The sequence below is a fragment of the Cetorhinus maximus genome, chromosome 29 (genome assembly GCF_964194155.1).
Source record: "Cetorhinus maximus chromosome 29, sCetMax3.hap1.1, whole genome shotgun sequence".
Taxonomy (NCBI): domain Eukaryota; kingdom Metazoa; phylum Chordata; class Chondrichthyes; order Lamniformes; family Cetorhinidae; genus Cetorhinus; species Cetorhinus maximus.
Genome location: NC_135907.1, coordinates 4,816,704 through 4,839,190, shown reverse-complemented (window position 1 = coordinate 4,839,190; position 22,487 = coordinate 4,816,704). Strand labels below are relative to the sequence as shown.

Below are 22,487 nucleotides of genomic sequence, written 5' to 3'. Positions count from 1 at the left end.
CTCTGTGCTCTACGGGCTGTTCCCAGGGACACACACCGAGACAAACATCGACTGCAGCTGGAGGATCATCAACTCGGTGAAAGAGGCGCTTTGGTCTGCCCGAAACTTGTTGGTCTTCCAGCACAAAGAGTTGTCCCCGACCGATTGTTGCGGACTGGCACAATCCAAAGTCCAGGACTACGTGCTGAGGGACGCACTAAAGCTTGGGGCAGCTGCCGCAAAGGCGCAATGGGGAAGGGTCGCTGTCTAAGACCTTTCTACCACAGCGCACCGAGAGACTGGGAACTGTTTAGAGCCCCTCGGGCTGTACAGATCAAAATGAAAGGCTGTAAATGATTGTAATATTGTTTGTACTGATGCACCTGGTGATACATTTTGTAAAAGTTTAACCTGGATTGTACCCTTGTAATGTTGTTTTTGAAATGGTTTGGAATGTGATTGAAGATATTTTATGAATAAAGTATATTTTTACAAAAAAAAAAAAAAAAATCTGTTCTTATTGTTTGTACTGATGCACCTGGTGATACATTTTGTAAAAGTTTAACCTGGATTGTACCCTTGTAATGTTGTTTTTGAAATGTTTTGGAATGTGATTGAAGATATTTTATGAATAAAGTATATTTTTACAAAAAAAAAAAAAAAAATCTGTTCTTATCAGTTTAATATCTGATACGTCCCTTATCTGGGGACCATATATTAAATTGATTTTTGGAGCAGGGAGATGGAATAGGGGCTTGCTCCGTCCACTCCACGCATCGACCCGGTATTGCAGTATCTCTGGGAATGGTGCACCACCCCTTTCCAGGGGATTTTCAATGCTAAAAATAGTTTTCTTACAAACATCTGCTTTCTTTACTTTTCAACATGCACATCTTTCAAAACACAACTTTCTTTCTTTCTCACTCACCCGCACCATCTACACACAAAAAACACGCACGCTCACCCAACGCTCACAGACACCACTCTCATCTCACAAACACTCTACCTCACTCATACAAAAACATCTTTCACTTGCAAATACACCTCTCAAACACTCTCTCAGCTGCACCTTTCGCCTCACAACACTTTCAACCAGCTCTCTGCTGCCGCTCCCGCCCGCTGCTGCTGCTGCTGCTGATACAGCAACAGTCAAAACTCACACCTCAAAGCTCACACACTTTACACAGCTACTCGGAAACGTCTACATCCACGTTCACACAATCCTTACACTGCACAAGGAGCCCATTCCGCCCGTCGTGACTGCACCAGCTCTCCCAATGAACATTTCACTTCGTGCCATTCTCCTGCCTTCTCCACGTAACCCAGCACATGCTTTCTTTTCAAATAATCATCTCATTCCCTCTTCAATTGAACCTGCCTCCGCCACGCTATCAGGCGGTGCATTCCAGACCCTGACCACTCGCTGCTCCTATCACTTTTGCTTCTTCTGCTAGTTACTTTAAACCTGTGCCCGCTCCTTCTCGATCCTTTCATCGGTGCAAGCAGTTTCTCCCTATCTACTCTCTCCAGATACCTCATGATTTTCAATACCTCTATCAAGTCTCCTCTCAGACTTCTTTTCCCCAAGGAATACAGTCCCAACTTCTCCAATCTTACTTCATAACTCAACTTCCTCGCCCCTGGAACCAAACTCGTAAACCTCTTCTGCACTCTCTCCAATGCCTTCACTACCCTCCTAAAATGCAAGTCAAAATGCAATCCATCAGAGTCAGCATGGCTTTATGAAGACTAAATCGTGTTTGACTAAATTGCTACAGTTCTTTGAAGATGTGACAAGCAAAGTGGATAATGGCGATCCTGTAGATGTAGTATGTCTGGACTTCCAGAAGGCATTTGATAAGGTGCCGCACAAAAGATTAATACACAAGATAAGATCACACGCAGCTAAGGGTAATATATTTGCTTGGATAGAGCTTTGGCTAACCAACAGAAAGCAGAGAGTCAGGATAAATGGGTCTTTTGTGGATGGCAAGCTGTAACTAGTGGGGTGCCACAGGGTTCGGTCCTTGGGCCCCAACTATTTACTTGGATTCAGGAGTAGAAGGTACCATAGCTAAATTTGCAGATGACACCAAAATAGGTGGGAAAGTAAGTTGCAGTGAAGAAATGAGAAATTTACAAATGGATATGGACAGGTTAGGTGAATGGGCCAAAATTTGGCAGATGGAGTTTAACGTGGATAAGTGAGGTTATCCAGTTCAGCTCCTACAGGCAATGGTCACGGTGGTGGTCCCACGGGCCATCGATCTGGTCGGGCGGAAACGACTCTCGTTCCTCCGGCCTGGGTATTCTGCTGCGGGGAGGCAACTTCACCGTCTCCGAGGTCAAGGAGGTGGTGGGCGGGCGACTCCTCGTAGCAGACGTAATGTACAAGAACGCTCCACTCCGGTTAATTAACGTGTATGGCCCGTCACAAGGAGCTGAGCGGCTGGAGGTTTTTCAGCAGCTCCCACTGCTGCTGGCGACCTCCAGGCCGGTCATTCTGGGCGGGGACTTCAACTGCATCATCGATGCGGCTGGACGATCCGGCAGGGCCGGAAGCAGATTGGACGCTACGTCCAGATCCCTGATGGAAACAGTTAAGGATGCCAAGCTGCACGACGTCTTCAGCAACCCTGCAGACGGAGCGCAGCGTAGATACACCTGGTCGCGGCCAGACGGGTCCATTCGTTCCAGGATAGACTTCCTCTTTGTGTCCCGTGCATTCACAGTCAGATCCACCGAGGTCAAGCCGGTGTTCTTCTCTGACCACTGCATCCTACTGGCGGACTGCCACTTGGAGAAGGACCTGAGGGTGGGCAGGGGGGCATGGAAGCTATTCGTGCAACTGCTGACCCCAGAGAACATTGAGGAGCTCAAGAGGGCTTATGAAGGTTGGAGAACCATGAAACCCCTCTTTGAGTCCCTGACACACTGGTGGGAAGCGATCAAGGGAAACACCAAGAGGTTTTTCATCCTCAAAAGCATCCAGAAAGCTAGAAAGGAAGAGAGGGAAATGTCCCGACTCCAGAAAAAGATGCAGAATCTGCTCCGGCTGCAGTCGGTGGGGGTCGATGTCAAGGAAGAACTCCAAGAGGTGAAGAGCCAGCAAGCCTCGCACTTTGCCTCCAAGAACATCTTCCGTTCCAGAGTCCGCTCCGTGGAGCAGGATGAGACGTGCTCACGTTTCTTCTTCCAAAAGGAACAGAGAGAGAGCTCTGTGTTCAGCAGCCTGAATGAAGAAGACAGATCAGTAAAGTCAGCGCAGTCCGACATTTTGAGGATCAGCAAATCCTTTTATGCCGGATTTTATGACGTGAAGCCGACGGACAGCACGGCCTCCCAGTCCTCCTTGTCCTCTATCACGGAGGTCTTAGGCGACAGTACACGGGAGAGGCTGGACAAACCGCGAACTCCTGACGAACTGACTTAGGCCCTTGAGTCCTTCGAGAAGAGTAAATCTCCCCAGAAGCGACGGCTTGCCGGCGGAGTTGTATTGGGCTCTGTGGGACTGGATGGGCCCAGACCTGCTAGGGGTGTACGAGAGTATGCTCCTGGCCGGCAGTATGTCAGAATCCATGAGGAAAGGCATCATCACCCTCATGTACAAGCACAAGGAAGAAAGGGAGGAAATTAGAAATTGGCGACCCATTTCACTGTTGAATGTGGACTATAAGATTCTGTCCAAGGTCATCGCCAATCGGGTCAAATCCGCTCTGGAATTGGTGATACACCCTGACCAGACCTGCACTGTGCCGGGCAGGAAGATCTCTGACAGCCTGGCGCTGCTCAGGGATACGATTGCCTATGTGCAGGACAGGGGTGTGGACACCTGCCTCATCAGCCTGGATTAGGAGAAAGCCTTTGACAGAATATCGCACACCTACATGGTGGATGTGCTCTCAAAATGGGGTTTGGGGAGGGAATTCGCAATTGGATCCAGTTGGATCCTACTCTACACTAACATCAGTAGCGCAGTCTCAATCAATGGGTGGGAATCAGATAGCTTTCCAATTAAATCTGGAGTCAGGCAGGGCTGTCCTCTCTCGCCTGTTCTTTGCTGAGTCCATCAGGAAGGATCCGGGCATTAGAGGAGTTACGATCCCAGGCAGTGGAGGCACTCAGATCAAAGCCTCCCTGTACATGGACGATGTCGCCGTCTTCTGTTCTGATCCGCTGTCGGTGTGCAGACTGATCCACATCTGCGACCAGTTCGAACTGGACTCGGGAGCCAAGGTAAATCGTGGGAAGAGCGAGGCCGTGTTCTTTGGGAACTGGGCTGACCGATCCTTTGTCCCCTTCACCGTCAGTGCTGACGGCCTGAAGGTGCTGGGGATATGGTTCAGAGGGACCGGGGTATGCGTTAGAAACTGGAAGGATCCAGTGTCTATGGTGAAAAGGAAACTGGGAATCTGGGAGCGACGCTTCCTCTCCGTTGCGGGTAAGAACCTGGTCATCAGGTGTGAGGCACTCTCGCTGTTGCTGTACATGGCGCAGGTCTGGCCCATTCCAGACTGCTGCGCGACGGCGATCACCCGAGCCATCTTCCGCTTTATCTGGAGGTCGAAAATGGATCGTGTCCGCAGGGACGCGCTGTATAAGCCTCTAGATAAAGGGGGAATAAACGTGCCCAACATCGCCCTCACACTGATGGCCACCTTTGTGTGCGGCTGTATCAAGCTGTGCGTAGACCCTCGGTACGCAAACACCAGGTGTCACTACGTGCTGAGGTTCTACCTGTCCCCGGTTTAGCGAAGGATGGGTGTGGCCACGCTGCCGCGGAACGCTCCAAGTAGTTGGACCGTGCCGTACCACCTGTCCCTGGTGGAAAACTTTATGCAGAAAAACACCTTTGACCCCAAGTCCATCAGGCAGTGGTCGGCACGTAACGTCCTATAGGCCCTGCGGGGAAAGGAGATGGTGGATCCTGTGCGATGTTTCCCCGAGCAGACTGTCAAAGTCGTTTGGCAGAATGCCTCGTCTCCAGAACTTTCCAACAAGCACCAAGACGTAGCTTGGCTGGTGGTGAGAAATGCCCTCCCCGTCAGATCCTTCCTGAAGTCTCACCCTCTCTGCATGTTGACCTCGAGGTGGCTGTCGTGGGGACGAGACCGTTGTTCACCTCTTTGTGGAATGTGCGTTTGCAAAGAAGGTCTGCAGAGAGTTGCCGTGGTTTTTGTCGCGGTTCATCCCAAGCAGTTCTGTGACACAGGTCTCTGTGCTCTACGTGTTGATCCCAGGGACAGGGACGCACATCGAGACAAGCAGGTGGAGGATCATCTACTCGGTGAAAGACGCTCTTTGGTCTGCCCGAAACTTGTTGGTCTTCCAGTGCAATGAGTTGTCCCCAGCAGAGTGTTGCAGACTGGCTGGCACATTCCAAGGCCGAGGACTACGTGCTGAGGGACGCACTAAAGCTTGGGGCAGCCGCCACAAATGCGCAGTGGGGAACGGTCGCTGTCTAAGACCTTTCAGCCATAGTGCACCGAGGGACTGGGAAAGGTATGGACCCCTCGGCCTGAAAGACTCACATTGAATGTATGCAGTGAATATTACATTTATCACAATTGTATTGAAGCACCTCAGAGTGCAACATGATCTATGTAGATAACTTGAATACTATTGCACTGTCTGACTGCCTGTAATGAGCATGTTGAAATGTCTGTAATGTTCATTGATCGTATTGAAGCGTCGCAGGGTGCGACATGATCTATTTGAAAAACTGGAATATGATTGCACTTTTTGCGATGGCCATTTTGAAATGTTTTGTAATGTTCTTTCAGATATTTTATGGATAAGGTATATTTTTCCACAAAAAAACGACAACAGTTACAAAGAAAACCAACAGCAGCAACAACAGCTCTTCTCCACAGTCTGAATTAGAATTTCAGAGTCAGAAAACAGAGCAAAAAAACACGCAGCGTCCTGAAATGACAAACCTGAAATGAAAGTGTACTTAGTGTATCAAGCCTTTAAACTGCATTGCTGAAAACTCCTTCCTGCCTGCTAGTGCAACAAGATGCTGCAAAGTATATTACACAGCGAATCAGGCCTTCAGTCGTCTTGACTTGTGCAGCTCCAGTGACTTCAGGCCTCCAAAAGCAGGCCAGTATTTGAAAGGGCTCCTCTTGACAAGTGTAAGACCCTGATCAAACTAAATATTTTAATTTTCTTAACCAGTGAGATTGAACGAACCGTGATGCATGTCCAAGACAAAATAGAATATAAAGCAATGTAAAGTAAATTAATAACAAATTGAGAAAGTAAATATGGAACACAAAATATTTTAAAACTAGGGCACAGGTTAAAAACATGATCCTAATTTCTGTTGAACTGAATGAGGCGAGTCATTACAGTGCGTGACCGATTTGTTTAAGTGTGCGGGCCCATTAAACTTTTTGCACAGCCGCGCAAATTTAAAGGGGCTTATGTGGCGGTGTGTCTGTGAGGAAACCTCTCCTCATATCTTGTATCCCACTGTGAAATCGTCTTCAGCTCCCAAATTGCACTCAGACAATGTGCTACATTTGCATATTGTGCAGGAGTCGGGGGAGGGGTCATGGGGCTGCCCCTTGTCTCTGTACTTGAAATGGCAGCCAGGCAGCAACTGTAGTGCTTCCTCAAATCCAACCTGAAGAAAAGGCAAGACATGTTGGGTGCTGAGAGGGAGAAGCATTGCCACTTTAGGTTCTACTTGGATTTTACTGAGGTAAAAGGTGATTGAAAAAGTCAAGCCTTTCTCCCCTAGCAGTTACCACTGAGGACAGAAATAATACCGAGCGCTGATCTATCACCGAGCACTGAGGCCGGCCAAGGGGAGGCATCTGAAAGCTGCAGAGAGAGCAAGAAGCCAGGATGGACGACTGAGAATACTGGCTGAGATAGACAGCAAAAACTGTGACACAAGCTCAGGTAAGCGTGGTGTTTTGCAGTTCAAGTTCATCACTTTGTGACAGTATAGGTATTTTTCACTTTCCTAGGATAAGGCTGTTCCCTTTCTAGAAGTTAGAAACAGCCGTGCAGATGTATTTTCTGCGCTCCTTTGCTTGCCTGCTGAATAGGACTGATGGGAGGGGAAAAGGTGATTAAAAGAGAGCCGACATCATTGCAGGCTGGCAGATGGTGTGCTGTGCTGTGCACGCAGGTGGTTTTGTTGTTTGGCTTGTGTGTGACTTCTGGTTGAAGCTGAAAGATTTCTAAAATTTTGAAGGAAATAATCTTCGAGAAGGGGAGAAACATTTTCAACATTTTAACAGGATCTAAGGCTGTTCGCTGTGTCGTACCTGTACTTATCCTTGCTGCCACCTGCCTTCTCACTGCTGATCATCATCTTGTGTTATTATAATGATATAATGCATTGGACTTATTTACTGTGACTTCATAACATGACACATTTCCCTTCTGGTGATGTCATGCTGACATCCCGTAAAGGAAATAGACCAACAGTCAGCCCAAAAGAAGGCCCAATGCCAAGCAAAGGAAGCCCATAAACGAGGATGCTAGACAGCTCGTACAAAAGAAAGCAGGGCATCAGGAAACAACTCAACAGCAGCTGACGTAGTACTCTCCAGGTTCAGTGCAGGAGAAGCACTGGAATCAGTAAAAAGTAATGCCCCTACATGTCTGAACATACAACTTAGGAGCAGGAGTAGGCCACTGGGCCCCAAGAGCCTGCTCCACTACTCAGAAGATCATGGCTGATCCGATTGTAACCTCAACCCCACATTCCTGCCTACCAGCGATAACCTTCCAACCCCGCCTTGTTAATCTATCCAGCTCTGTCTTGAAAATATTCAAAGACTCTGTTTCCACCACCTTTCGAGGAAGAGAGTTCCAAGGACTCTCTACACTCTGGGAGAAACGCTGCTGACTTTGCCTTCCCTGTAGATGTGGAAGGACTTTAGCTGCATACCTGGTCAGCTGGCAAGCTCCACAGACCGATCGGCGCAGGCTTGGAGGGCCGAAGGGCCTGTTCCTGTGCTGTACTTTTTTTTCTTCTTTGTTCTTTGACTGCTCAAGCTGAAAGCAAAGACAAAAATACAGCAGGCCTCGATCGAAGAACTCCTCTGCGCTGTGAGCTAGTTGCTCACACGGAAACTCAGCTACAAAGACTCATGGATTGTCTCTCATGCCTGTCACGTGTTCTCCCTTGTGACTGAGTGTTTCTCGAAATTTTCCATTACCTGCCAGTTACACGACACATCTAGCGCAACCGTAGACAGCGACCTTTCTCCATTATGCCTTTGCCCCAAACTTTAGTGCGTCCCTCAGCACGTAGTCCTGGACCTTGGAATGTGCCAACTCTTTGCAATGGAAGACCAACAAGTTTCGGACAGCCAAAGAGTGTCTTTCACCGAGTGGATCCTCCGGCGGTAGTTGATGTTTGTCTCGGCGTGTGTCCCTGGGAACAGCCCCTGGAGCACAGAGTCCATACCTGTGTCACGGAACTGCTCGGGATGCACCTCGACAAGAACCACGGCCACTCTCTTCAGAGTTCTGGTGATGAGGCATTCTGCCAAATGACCCTGACGGTCTGTTCGGCGAACCGTCCGCCGGAATCCACCATCTCCTTTTCCCGCAGGGCCTCTAGGGTGATACGTGCTAACCACTGCCTGATGGACTTGCGGACAAAGGTGTTTCTCTGCATAAGTTTTTCCACACGGGGCAGGTGATACGGCACTTGGAGCGTTCCGCGGCAGGGTGGCCAGACCCATCCTTCGCAACACCAGGGACAGGTAGAACCTCAGCACGTAGTGACGCTTGGTGTTTGGGTCTACACACAGCTTGATACTGCCATACACAAAGGTGGCCATCAGGATGAGGGTGATGTTGGGCATGTTTTTTCCCCCTTCATCCAGAGTTTTTTTACATCATGTCCCTGCAAACAGGATCCACTTTTGACCTCCAGATAAAGCGGAAGATGGCTGGCGTGATCGCCACAGCGCAGGAGTGAGGAATGGGCCAGACCTGCGCCACGTACAGCAACACCTGTCCCTGGTGGAAAAATTTATGCAGAAAAACACCTTTGACCACAAGTCCATCAGGCAGTGGTCAGCACGTAACGTCCTAGAGGCCCTGAGGGAAAAGGAGAGGGTGGACCCTGTGGGATGGTTCCCCGAGCAGACTGTCAAAGTCATTTGGCAGAATGCCTCATCGCCAGAACTTTCCAACAAGCACCAAGACGTAGCTTGGCTGGTGGTGAGAAAGGCCCTCCCTGTCAGATCCTTCCTACACGCCAGGAGGCTCACCCCCTCTGCACGTTGCCCTCGAGGTGGCTGTGGTGGGGAAGAGACCGTTGTTCACCTCCTTGTGGATTGTGCCTTTGCAAAGAAAGTCTGGAGAGAGATGCAGTGGTTGCTGTCGAGGTTCATCCCGAGCAGTTCTGTGACACAGGACTCTGTGCTCTACGGGCTGTTCCCAGGGACACACACCGAGACAAACATCGACTGCAGCTGGAGGATCATCAACTCGGTGAAAGACGCGCTTTGGTCTGCCCGAAACTTGTTGGTCTTCCAGCACAAAGAGTTGTCCCCGACCGATTGTTGCGGACTGGCACAATCCAAAGTCCAGGACTACGTGCTGAGGGACGCACTAAAGCTTGGGGCAGCTGCCGCCAAGGCGCAATGGGGAAGGGTCGCTGTCTAAGACCTTTCTACCACAGCGCACCGAGAGACTGGGAACTGTTTAGAGCCCCTCGGGCTGTACAGATCAAAATGAAAGGCTGTAAATGATTGTAATATTGTTTGTACTGATGCACCTGGTGATACATTTTGTAAAAGTTTAACCTGGATTGTACCCTTGTAATGTTGTTTTTGAAATGGTTTTGAATGTGATTGAAGATTTTTTATGAATAAAGTATATTTTTACAAAAAGAAAAAAAAAAATCTGTTCTTATCAGTTTAATATCTGATACGTCCCTTATCTGGGGACCATATATTAAATTGATTTTTGGAGCAGGGAGATGGAATAGGGGCTTGCTCCGCCCACTCCACGCATCGACCCGGTATTGCAGTATCTCTGGGAATGGTGCACCACCCCTTTCCAGGGGATTTTCAATGCTAAAAATAGATTTCTTACAAACATCTGCTTTCTTTACTTTTCAACATGCACATCTTTCAAAACACAACTTTCTTTCTTTCTCATCGCTTCTCGGCCTTTTGGCTAAGATCAAGTGTAGTGTTGCAGGGGCGACACCATGGTCCTGCCAAGGCAAGGTCGGGATGGAAGGGCGATAACCAATCGCAATCCGAATCCATACCGTGGGTTACCTATCACCGTCCGAGTCACGGTGAACCACAGTGACGAAGGAGGATCACCTATGGATCGGGGCTTCTTCACCAGGAGGATCCTGTTGAAGGCGTGCGGCTTCCAAGCTACGGAGATCTTCACCCTGCACGACTCCCGCAAAGGTGGTTATTTCGACGTGACTTTCAAGCGAGTGGCAGACTGCGTCCGGCTCCTGAGGGTGTTCGAGGAGAAGAGAGACCTGCCGGAGATGAAGATCCTGACGGCGGAGCCGCACTTTTCTCTGCCGTTGCAACGGGAACGTGAGGTGATGGTGCATGTGTACAACCCCTTCGTCCCTGTCGCCGACGTGGTCACCTTCCTCACCAGGTACTTCGATAAGGTGGGGAGCGGCACCGAGATTCGAGACGACTTGGGGATCTGGACAGGCAAACGCCTGTTTAAGGTCACGCTAAAGACCGATGGTAAGGGAGCCATTTTCCACCCTCCCTCCAGTTTCGCCATCGGGGGAAACCGGGGCTACCTGGTCTACGCTGGGCAACCCAAGCATTGTCGCTCATGCGGCAAGGCTGGTCATGTGGCGGCCAACTGCAGCGCCTCCCTCTGCAAGATCTGCAAACAGGAAGGGCACCAGACAAAAGACTGCAAACAGGCCAAGTGCTGCAACCTGTGTGGCGAGGCAAGTCACCTCTACAGGACCTGCCCCAAACGCTGCCGTACTTACGCACAGGCAGCCAAAGCCGACCAGGGGGAAGCAGAAGAAATGTTCCGTGTCACTCCAACCACCAAGGCCCCCAGGGAGCTCAACGGGACAAAGGAGGACACAGAGAGAGACAAGGTGGAGAAAGAGATTGAGGCAACAGAGAGCCAATCAACAGCACTACCCCCTGAACCTTCCAGTCCTCAGGACAGCGAATCAATGGAGGAGGAGGCAGCAGTGGAAAAGCAGCAGGGGGAGTGGCGGACGGTGAAGAACAAGAAAAGTAAGAGGGAGCGAAGAAGAAGCAAAGGCGTTTCCCAGAGAAGCGGCAAGAGGCGTCTCCCATCCGACACGGATGACATGGGCAGCAGCTCTTCGGATGATGAAGTGCCAGAGCGGCACCGACAGAAGAGGCGGCAAAGCTCCAGGGCGTTGGAGGACGAGACACCCGAACTCCAGAAAATTGGAGACAACAAGGAGCCCAGCGCACCCCAACTTAGCCTGCAACCTGAGGAGGCCAGTGCACCACAGCCCCTGGAATCTGGGAGCAGTGAGGCAATCATCGCACCCCAGCTCCAGGAAGCCGGGAACAGCAACCCCCCAGAGGGGGTGAGTTTTGGAGAAGCTTCTCCAGCAAAGGTCACCTCAAAACCCGCTCACTACGTGAACCTCCAGATGCCACTGGAGCAGAACACGGCCAAGGAGATCTACCTCAGCCCATCCAAAGTGAAGGAATTTGAGCTCACTACGGGTATGAAGGAGCAGACTAAAGGTCTGGGACTCTCAGAGACAGTGGGTTTGGTAGGAGAATAAATGCTTTAAAATGGGTTTAAAGATTGTATCCATAAATGTGCGTAGCATTAAATCTACTACGCGATGTGTTGCGACCTTGGACTACCTAGCCAAGGTCAAAGCTGACCTGTTGTTTCTGCAGGAGTGTGCGATACCGCACCTCAGCTCCTACAGGCAATGGTCACGATGGTGGTCCCACGGGCCATCGATCTGGTCGGGCGGAAACGACTCTCGTTCCTCCGGCCTGGGTATTCTGCTGCGGGGAGGCAACTTCACCGTCTCCGAGGTCAAGGAGGTGGTGGGCGGGCGACTCCTGGTAGCAGACGTAATGTACAAGAACGCTCCACTCCGGTTAATTAACGTGTATGGGCCGGCACAAGGGGCTGAGCGGCTGGAGGTTTTTCAGCAGCTCCCACTGCTGCTGGCGACCTCCAGGCCGGTCATTCTGGGCGGGGACTTCAACTGCATCATCGATGCGGCTGGACGATCCGGCAGGGCCGGAAGCAGATTGGACGCTACGTCCAGATCCCTGATGGAAACAGTTAAGGATGCCAAGCTGCACGACGTCTTCAGCAACCCTGCAGACGGAGCGCAGCGTAGATACACCTGGTCGCGGCCAGACGGGTCCATTCGTTCCAGGATAGACTTCCTGTTTGTGTCCCGTGTATTCACAGTCAGATCCACCGAGGTCAAGCCGGTGTTCTTCTCTGACCACTGCCTCCTACTGGCGGACTGCCACTTGGAGGAAGACCTGAGGGTGGGCAGGGGGGCATGGAAGCTAAATGTGCAACTGCTGACCCCAGAGAACATTGAGGAGCTCAAGAGGGATTACAAAGGTTGGAGAACCGTGAAACCCCTCTTTGAGTCCCTGACACACTGGTGGGAAGTGATCAAGGGAAGCATCAAGAGGTTTTTCATCCGCAAAGGCACCCAGAAAGCTAGAAAGGAACAGAGGGAAATGTCCCGACTCCAGGAAAAGATGCAGAATCTGCTCCGGCTGCGGTCGATGGGGGTCGATGTCAAGCAGGAGCTCCAAGAGGTGAAAGGCCAGCAAGCCTCGCACTTTGCCTCGGAGGCCTCCAAGATCATCTTCCGTTCCAGAGTCCGCTCCGTGGAGCAGGATGAGACGTGCTCACGTTTCTTCTTCCAAAAGGTACACAGAGAGCGCTCTGTGATCAGCAGCCTGAAGGAAGAAGACGGCTCAGTAAAGTCATCACGGTCCGACATTCTGAGGATCAGCAAATCCTTTTATGCCGGACTGTATGACGTGAAGCCCACGGACAGCACGGCCTCCCAGTCCTTCCTGTCCTCTATCACGGAGGTCTTAGACCACAGTACGCGGGAGAGCCTAGACAAACCGCTAACTCCTGACGAACTGACTAAGGCCCTCGAGTCCTTCGAGAAGAGTAAAACCCCCGGAAGCGACGGCCTGCCGGCGGAGTTGTATTCGGCTCTGTGGGACTTGATCGGCCCAGACCTGCTAGAAGTGTACGAGAGTATGCTCCTGGCCGGCAGCATGTCAGAATCCATGAGGAAAGGCATCATCACCCTCATCTACAAGCACAAGGGGGAAAGGGAGGAAATTAGAAATTGGCGACCCATTTCACTGTTGAATGTGGACTATAAGATTCTGTCCAAGGTCATCGCCAACCGGGTCAAATCCGCTCTGGAATTGGTGATTCACCCTGACCAGACCTGCTCTGTGCCAGGCAGGAAGATCTCTGACAGCCTGGCGCTGCTCAGGGATACGATTGCCTATGTACAGGACAGGGGTGTGGATACCTGCCTCATCAGCTTGGATCAGGAGAAGGCCTTTGACAGAATATCGCACACCTACATGGGGGATGTGCTCTCCAAAATGGGCTTTGGGGAGGGAATTCGAAATTGGATCCAACTGCTCTACGCTAACATCAGTAGCGCAGTCTCAATCAATGGGTGGGAAACAGATAGCTTCCCGATTAAATCTGGAGTCAGGCAGGGCTGTCCTCTCTCGCCTGTCCTTTTCGTGTGCTGCATAGAACCCTTTGCCGAGTCCATCAGGAAGGATCCGGGCATAAGAGGAGTGACGATCCCAGGCAGTGGAGGCACTCAGGTAAAAGCCTCCCTGTACATGGACGACGTCGCCGTTTTCTGCTCGGATCCGCTGTCGGTGCGCAGACTGATGCACGTCTGCGACCAGTTCGAACTGGCCTCGGGAGCCAAGGTAAATCGTGGGAAGAGCGAGGCCATGTTCTTTGGGAACTGGGCTGACCGATCCTTTGTCCCCTTCACTGTCAGGGCTGACGGCCTGAAGGTGCTGGGGATATGGTTCGGAGGGACCGGGGCATGCGTTAGAAACTGGAAGGAGCGAGTGGCTATGGTGAAAAGGAAACTGGGCATGTGGGAGCGACGCTCCCTCTCCATTGCGGGTAAGAACCTGGTCATCAGGTGTGAGGTACTCTCGCTGTTGCTGTACGTGGCGCAGGTCTGGCCCATTCCACACTCCTGTGCGATGGCGATCACTCGAGCCATCTTCCGCTTTATCTGGAGGTCGAAAATGGATCGTGTCTGCAGGGACGCGATGTACAAGCCTCTAGATAAAGGGGGAAAAAACGTGCCCAACATCGCCCTCATACTGATGGCCACCTTTGTGTGTGGCTGCATCAAGCGGTGCGTAGACCCTCAGTACGCAAACACCAAGTGTCACTACGTGCTGAGGTTCTACCTGTCCCCGGTGTTGCGAAGGATGGGTCTGGCCACGCTGCCGCGGAACGCTCCAAGTAGTTGGACCGTGCCGTACCACCTGTCCCTGGTGGAAAAATTTATGCAGAAAAACACCTTTGACCACAAGTCCATCAGGCAGTGGTCAGCACGTAACGTCCTAGAGGCCCTGAGGGAAAAGGAGAGGGTGGACCCTGTGGGATGGTTCCCCGAGCAGACTGTCAAAGTCATTTGGCAGAATGCCTCATCGCCAGAACTTTCCAACAAGCACCAAGACGTAGCTTGGCTGGTGGTGAGAAAGGCCCTCCCCGTCAGATCCTTCCTACACGCCAGGAGTCTCACCCCCTCTGCACGTTGCCCTCGAGGTGGCTGTGGTGGGGAAGAGACCGTTGTTCACCTCCTTGTGGATTGTGCCTTTGCAAAGAAAGTCTGGAGAGAGATGCAGTGGTTGCTGTCGAGGTTCATCCCGAGCAGTTCTGTGACACAGGACTCTGTGCTCTACGGGCTGTTCCCAGGGACACACACCGAGACAAACATCGACTGCAGCTGGAGGATCATCAACTCGGTGAAAGAGGCGCTTTGGTCTGCCCGAAACTTGTTGGTCTTCCAGCACAAAGAGTTGTCCCCGACCGATTGTTGCGGACTGGCACAATCCAAAGTCCAGGACTACGTGCTGAGGGACGCACTAAAGCTTGGGGCAGCTGCCGCAAAGGCGCAATGGGGAAGGGTCGCTGTCTAAGACCTTTCTACCACAGCGCACCGAGAGACTGGGAACTGTTTAGAGCCCCTCGGGCTGTACAGATCAAAATGAAGGGCTGTAAATGATTGTAATATTGTTTGTACTGATGCACCTGGTGATACATTTTGTAAAAGTTTAACCTGGATTGTAAGCTTGTAATGTTGTTTTTGAAATGGTTTTGAATGTGATTGAAGATTTTTTATGAATAAAGCATATTTTTACAAAAAAAAAATAAAAATCTGTTCTTATCAGTTTAATATCTGATACGTCCCTTATCTGGGGACCATATATTAAATTGATTTTTGGAGCAGGGAGATGGAATAGGGGCTTGCTCCGTCCACTCCACGCATCGACCCGGTATTGCAGTATCTCTGGGAATGGTGCACCACCCCTTTCCAGGGGATTTTCAATGCTAAAAATAGTTTTCTTACAAACATCTGCTTTCTTTACTTTTCAACATGCACATCTTTCAAAACACAACTTTCTTTCTTTCTCATCGCCAAGGTAAATCGTGGGAAGAGCGAGGCCATGTTCTTTGGGAACTGGGCTGACCGATCCTTTGTCCCCTTCACTGTCAGGGCTGACGGCCTGAAGGTGCTGGGGATATGGTTCGGAGGGACCGGGGCATGCGTTAGAAACTGGAAGGAGCGAGTGGCTATGGTGAAAAGGAAACTGGGCATGTGGGAGCGACGCTCCCTCTCCATTGCGGGTAAGAACCTGGTCATCAGGTGTGAGGTACTCTCGCTGTTGCTGTACGTGGCGCAGGTCTGGCCCATTCCACACTCCTGCGCGATGGCGATCACCCGAGCCATCTTCCGCTTTATCTGGAGGTCGACAATGGATCGTGTCTGCAGGGACGCGATGTACAAGCCTCTAGATAAAGGGGGAATAAACGTGCCCAACATCGCCCTCACACTGATGGCCACCTTTGTGTGCGGCTGTATCAAGCTGTGCGTAGACCCTCGGTACGCAAACACCAGGTGTCACTACGTGCTGAGGTTCTACCTGTCCCCGGTTTAGCGAAGGATGGGTGTGGGCACGCTGCCGCGGAACGCTCCAAGTAGTTGGACCGTGCCGTACCACCTGTCCCTGGTGGAAAACTTTATGCAGAAAAACACCTTTGACCCCAAGTCCATCAGGCAGTGGTCGGCACGTAACGTCCTATAGGCCCTGCGGGGAAAGGAGATGGTGGATCCTGTGCGATGTTTCCCCGAGCAGACTGTCAAAGTCGTTTGGCAGAATGCCTCGTCTCCAGAACTTTCCAACAAGCACCAAGACGTAGCTTGGCTGGTGGTGAGAAATGCCCTCCCCGTCAGATCCTTCCTGAAGTCTCACCCTCTCTGCATGTTGACCTCGAGGTGGCTGTCGTGGGGACGAGACCGTTGTTCACCTCTTTGTGGAATGTGCGTTTGCAAAGAAGGTCTGCAGAGAGTTGCCGTGGTTTTTGTCGCGGTTCATCCCAAGCAGTTCTGTGACACAGGTCTCTGTGCTCTACGTGTTGATCCCAGGGACAGGGACGCACATCGAGACAAGCAGGTGGAGGATCATCTACTCGGTGAAAGACGCTCTTTGGTCTGCCCGAAACTTGTTGGTCTTCCAGTGCGATGAGTTGTCCCCAGCAGAGTGTTGCAGACTGGCTGGCACATTCCAAGGCCGAGGACTACGTGCTGAGGGACGCACTAAAGCTTGGGGCAGCCGCCACAAATGCGCAGTGGGGAACGGTCGCTGTCTAAGACCTTTCAGCCATAGTGCACCGAGGGACTGGGAAAGGTATAGACCCCTCGGCCTGAAAGACTCACATTGAATGTATGCAGTGAATATTACATTTATCACAATTGTATTGAAGCACCTCAGAGTGCAACATGATCTATGTAGATAACTTGAATACTATTGCACTGTCTGACTGCCTGTAATGAGCATGTTGAAATGTCTGTAATGTTCATTGATCGTATTGAAGCGTCGCAGGGTGCGACATGATCTATTTGAAAAACTGGAATATGATTGCACTTTTTGCGATGGCCATTTTGAAATGTTTTGTAATGTTCTTTCAGATATTTTATGGATAAGGTATATTTTTCCACAAAAAAACGACAACAGTTACAAAGAAAACCAACAGCAGCAACAACAGCTCTTCTCCACAGTCTGAATTAGAATTTCAGAGTCAGAAAACAGAGCAAAAAAACACGCAGCGTCCTGAAATGACAAACCTGAAATGAAAGTGTACTTAGTGTATCAAGCCTTTAAACTGCATTGCTGAAAACTCCTTCCTGCCTGCTAGTGCAACAAGATGCTGCAAAGTATATTACACAGCGAATCAGGCCTTCAGTCGTCTTGACTTGTGCAGCTCCAGTGACTTCAGGCCTCCAAAAGCAGGCCAGTATTTGAAAGGGCTCCTCTTGACAAGTGTAAGACCCTGATCAAACTAAATATTTTAATTTTCTTAACCAGTGAGATTGAACGAACCGTGATGCATGTCCAAGACAAAATAGAATATAAAGCAATGTAAAGTAAATTAATAACAAATTGAGAAAGTAAATATGGAACACAAAATATTTTAAAACTAGGGCACAGGTTAAAAACATGATCCTAATTTCTGTTGAACTGAATGAGGCGAGTCATTACAGTGCGTGACCGATTTGTTTAAGTGTGCGGGCCCATTAAACTTTTTGCACAGCCGCGCAAATTTAAAGGGGCTTATGTGGCGGTGTGTCTGTGAGGAAACCTCTCCTCATATCTTGTATCCCACTGTGAAACCGTCTTCAGCTCCCAAATTGCACTCAGACAATGTGCTACATTTGCATATTGTGCAGGAGTCGGGGGAGGGGTCATGGGGCTGCCCCTTGTCTCTGTACTTGAAATGGCAGCCAGGCAGCAACTGTAGTGCTTCCTCAAATCCATCCTGAAGAAAAGGCAAGACATGTTGGGTGCTGAGAGGGAGAAGCATTGCCACTTTAGGTTCTACTTGGATTTTACTGAGGTAAAAGGTGATTGAAAAAGTCAAGCCTTTCTCCCCTAGCAGTTACCACTGAGGACAGAAATAATACCGAGCGCTGATCTATCACCGAGCACTGAGGCCGGCCAAGGGGAGGCATCTGAAAGCTGCAGAGAGAGCAAGAAGCCAGGATGGACGACTGAGAATACTGGCTGAGATAGACAGCAAAAACTGTGACACAAGCTCAGGTAAGCGTGGTGTTTTGCAGTTCAAGTTCATCACTTTGTGACAGTATAGGTATTTTTCACTTTCCTAGGATAAGGCTGTTCCCTTTCTAGAAGTTAGAAACAGCCGTGCAGATGTATTTTCTGCGCTCCTTTGCTTGCCTGCTGAATAGGACTGATGGGAGGGGAAAAGGTGATTAAAAGAGAGCCGACATCATTGCAGGCTGGCAGATGGTGTGCTGTGCTGTGCACGCAGGTGGTTTTGTTGTTTGGCTTGTGTGTGACTTCTGGTTGAAGCTGAAAGATTTCTAAAATTTTGAAGGAAATAATCTTCGAGAAGGGGAGAAACATTTTCAACATTTTAACAGGATCTAAGGCTGTTCGCTGTGTCGTACCTGTACTTATCCTTGCTGCCACCTGCCTTCTCACTGCTGATCATCATCTTGTGTTATTATAATGATATAATGCATTGGACTTATTTACTGTGACTTCATAACATGACACATTTCCCTTCTGGTGATGTCATGCTGACATCCCGTAAAGGAAATAGACCAACAGTCAGCCCAAAAGAAGGCCCAATGCCAAGCAAAGGAAGCCCATAAACGAGGATGCTAGACAGCTCGTACAAAAGAAAGCAGGGCATCAGGAAACAACTCAACAGCAGCTGACGTAGTACTCTCCAGGTTCAGTGCAGGAGAAGCACTGGAATCAGTAAAAAGTAATGCCCCTACATGTCTGAACATACAACTTAGGAGCAGGAGTAGGCCACTGGGCCCCAAGAGCCTGCTCCACTACTCAGAAGATCATGGCTGATCCGATTGTAACCTCAACCCCACATTCCTGCCTACCAGCGATAACCTTCCAACCCCGCCTTGTTAATCTATCCAGCTCTGTCTTGAAAATATTCAAAGACTCTGTTTCCACCACCTTTCGAGGAAGAGAGTTCCAAGGACTCTCTACACTCTGGGAGAAACGCTGCTGACTTTGCCTTCCCTGTAGATGTGGAAGGACTTTAGCTGCATACCTGGTCAGCTGGCAAGCTCCACAGACCGATCGGCGCAGGCTTGGAGGGCCGAAGGGCCTGTTCCTGTGCTGTACTTTTTTTTCTTCTTTGTTCTTTGACTGCTCAAGCTGAAAGCAAAGACAAAAATACAGCAGGCCTCGATCGAAGAACTCCTCTGCGCTGTGAGCTAGTTGCTCACACGGAAACTCAGCTACAAAGACTCATGGATTGTCTCTCATGCCTGTCACGTGTTCTCCCTTGTGACTGAGTGTTTCTCGAAATTTTCCATTACCTGCCAGTTACACGACACATCTAGCGCAACCGTAGACAGCGACCTTTCTCCATTACGCCTTTGCCCCAAACTTTAGTGCGTCCCTCAGCACGTAGTCCTGGACCTTGGAATGTGCCAACTCTTTGCAATGGAAGACCAACAAGTTTCGGACAGCCAAAGAGTGTCTTTCACCGAGTGGATCCTCCGGCGGTAGTTGATGTTTGTCTCGGCGTGTGTCCCTGGGAACAGCCCCTGGAGCACAGAGTCCATACCTGTGTCACGGAACTGCTCGGGATGCACCTCGACAAGAACCACGGCCACTCTCTTCAGAGTTCTGGTGATGAGGCATTCTGCCAAATGACCCTGACGGTCTGTTCGGCGAACCGTCCGCCGGAATCCACCATCTCCTTTTCCCGCAGGGCCTCTAGGGTGATACGTGCTAACCACTGCCTGATGGACTTGCGGACAAAGGTGTTTCTCTGCATAAGTTTTTCCACACGGGGCAGGTGATACGGCACTTGGAGCGTTCCTCGGCAGGGTGGCCAGACCCATCCTTCGCAACACCAGGGACAGGTAGAACCTCAGCACGTAGTGACGCTTGGTGTTTGGGTCTACACACAGCTTGATACTGCCATACACAAAGGTGGCCATCAGGATGAGGGTGATGTTGGGCATGTTTTTTCCCCCTTCATCCAGAGTTTTTTTACATCATGTCCCTGCAAACAGGATCAACTTTTGACCTCCAGATAAAGCGGAAGATGGCTGGCGTGATCGCCACAGCGCAGGAGTGAGGAATGGGCCAGACCTGCGCCACGTACAGCAACACCTGTCCCTGGTGGAAAAATTTATGCAGAAAAACACCTTTGACCACAAGTCCATCAGGCAGTGGTCAGCACGTAACGTCCTAGAGGCCCTGAGGGAAAAGGAGAGGGTGGACCCTGTGGGATGGTTCCCCGAGCAGACTGTCAAAGTCATTTGGCAGAATGCCTCATCGCCAGAACTTTCCAACAAGCACCAAGACGTAGCTTGGCTGGTGGTGAGAAAGGCCCTCCCCGTCAGATCCTTCCTACACGCCAGGAGGCTCACCCCCTCTGCACGTTGCCCTCGAGGTGGCTGTGGTGGGGAAGAGACCGTTGTTCACCTCCTTGTGGATTGTGCCTTTGCAAAGAAAGTCTGGAGAGAGATGCAGTGGTTGCTGTCGAGGTTCATCCCGAGCAGTTCTGTGACACAGGACTCTGTGCTCTACGGGCTGTTCCCAGGGACACACACCGAGACAAACATCGACTGCAGCTGGAGGATCATCAACTCGGTGAAAGAGGCGCTTTGGTCTGCCCGAAACTTGTTGGTCTTCCAGCACAAAGAGTTGTCCCCGACCGATTGTTGCGGACTGGCACAATCCAAAGTCCAGGACTACGTGCTGAGGGACGCACTAAAGCTTGGGGCAGCTGCCGCAAAGGCGCAATGGGGAAGGGTCGCTGTCTAAGACCTTTCTACCACAGCGCACCGAGAGACTGGGAACTGTTTAGAGCCCCTCGGGCTGTACAGATCAAAATGAAAGGCTGTAAATGATTGTAATATTGTTTGTACTGATGCACCTGGTGATACATTTTGTAAAAGTTTAACCTGGATTGTACCCTTGTAATGTTGTTTTTGAAATGGTTTGGAATGTGATTGAAGATATTTTATGAATAAAGTATATTTTTACAAAAAAAAAAAAAAAATCTGTTCTTATTGTTTGTACTGATGCACCTGGTGATACATTTTGTAAAAGTTTAACCTGGATTGTACCCTTGTAATGTTGTTTTTGAAATGGTTTGGAATGTGATTGAAGATATTTTATGAATAAAGTATATTTTTACAAAAAAAAAAAAAATCTGTTCTTATCAGTTTAATATCTGATACGTCCCTTATCTGGGGACCATATATTAAATTGATTTTTGGAGCAGGGAGATGGAATAGGGGCTTGCTCCGTCCACTCCACGCATCGACCCGGTATTGCAGTATCTCTGGGAATGGTGCACCACCCCTTTCCAGGGGATTTTCAATGCTAAAAATAGTTTTCTTACAAACATCTGCTTTCTTTACTTTTCAACATGCACATCTTTCAAAACACAACTTTCTTTCTTTCTCACTCACCCGCACCATCTACACACAAAAAACACGCACGCTCACCCAACGCTCACAGACACCACTCTCATCTCACAAACACTCTACCTCACTCATACAAAAACATCTTTCACTTGCAAATACACCTCTCAAACACTCTCTCAGCTGCACCTTTCGCCTCACAACACTTTCAACCAGCTCTCTGCTGCCGCTCCCGCCCGCTGCTGCTGCTGCTGCTGATACAGCAACAGTCAAAACTCACACCTCAAAGCTCACACACTTTACACAGCTACTCGGAAACGTCTACATCCACGTTCACACAATCCTTACGCTGCACAAGGAGCCCATTCCGCCCGTCGTGACTGCACCAGCTCTCCCAATGAACATTTCACTTCGTGCCATTCTCCTGCCTTCTCCACGTAACCCAGCACATGCTTTCTTTTCAAATAATCATCTCATTCCCTCTTCAATTGAACCTGCCTCCGCCACGCTATCAGGCGGTGCATTCCAGACCCTGACCACTCGCTGCTCCTATCACTTTTGCTTCTTCTGCTAGTTACTTTAAACCTGTGCCCGCTCCTTCTCGATCCTTTCATCGGTGCAAGCAGTTTCTCCCTATCTACTCTCTCCAGATACCTCATGATTTTCAATACCTCTATCAAGTCTCCTCTCAGACTTCTTTTCCCCAAGGAATACAGTCCCAACTTCTCCAATCTTACTTCATAACTCAACTTCCTCGCCCCTGGAACCAAACTCGTAAACCTCTTCTGCACTCTCTCCAATGCCTTCACTACCC

The 22,487-nt window shown here is 50.0% G+C and overlaps 4 pseudogenes; all 4 read left to right on the top strand.

The window, feature by feature from the left end:
- The first annotated feature begins 617 nt into the window (after window positions 1–617).
- LOC144669706 (U2 spliceosomal RNA) lies at window positions 618–797 on the top strand (annotated as a pseudogene).
- Window positions 798–9,836: 9,039 nt separating this feature from the next.
- Window positions 9,837–10,016, top strand: LOC144669682 (U2 spliceosomal RNA; annotated as a pseudogene).
- Window positions 10,017–15,367: 5,351 nt separating this feature from the next.
- On the top strand, window positions 15,368–15,546 carry LOC144669641 (U2 spliceosomal RNA; annotated as a pseudogene).
- Window positions 15,547–21,434: 5,888 nt separating this feature from the next.
- LOC144669714 (U2 spliceosomal RNA) lies at window positions 21,435–21,611 on the top strand (annotated as a pseudogene).
- Window positions 21,612–22,487: the final 876 nt, after the last annotated feature.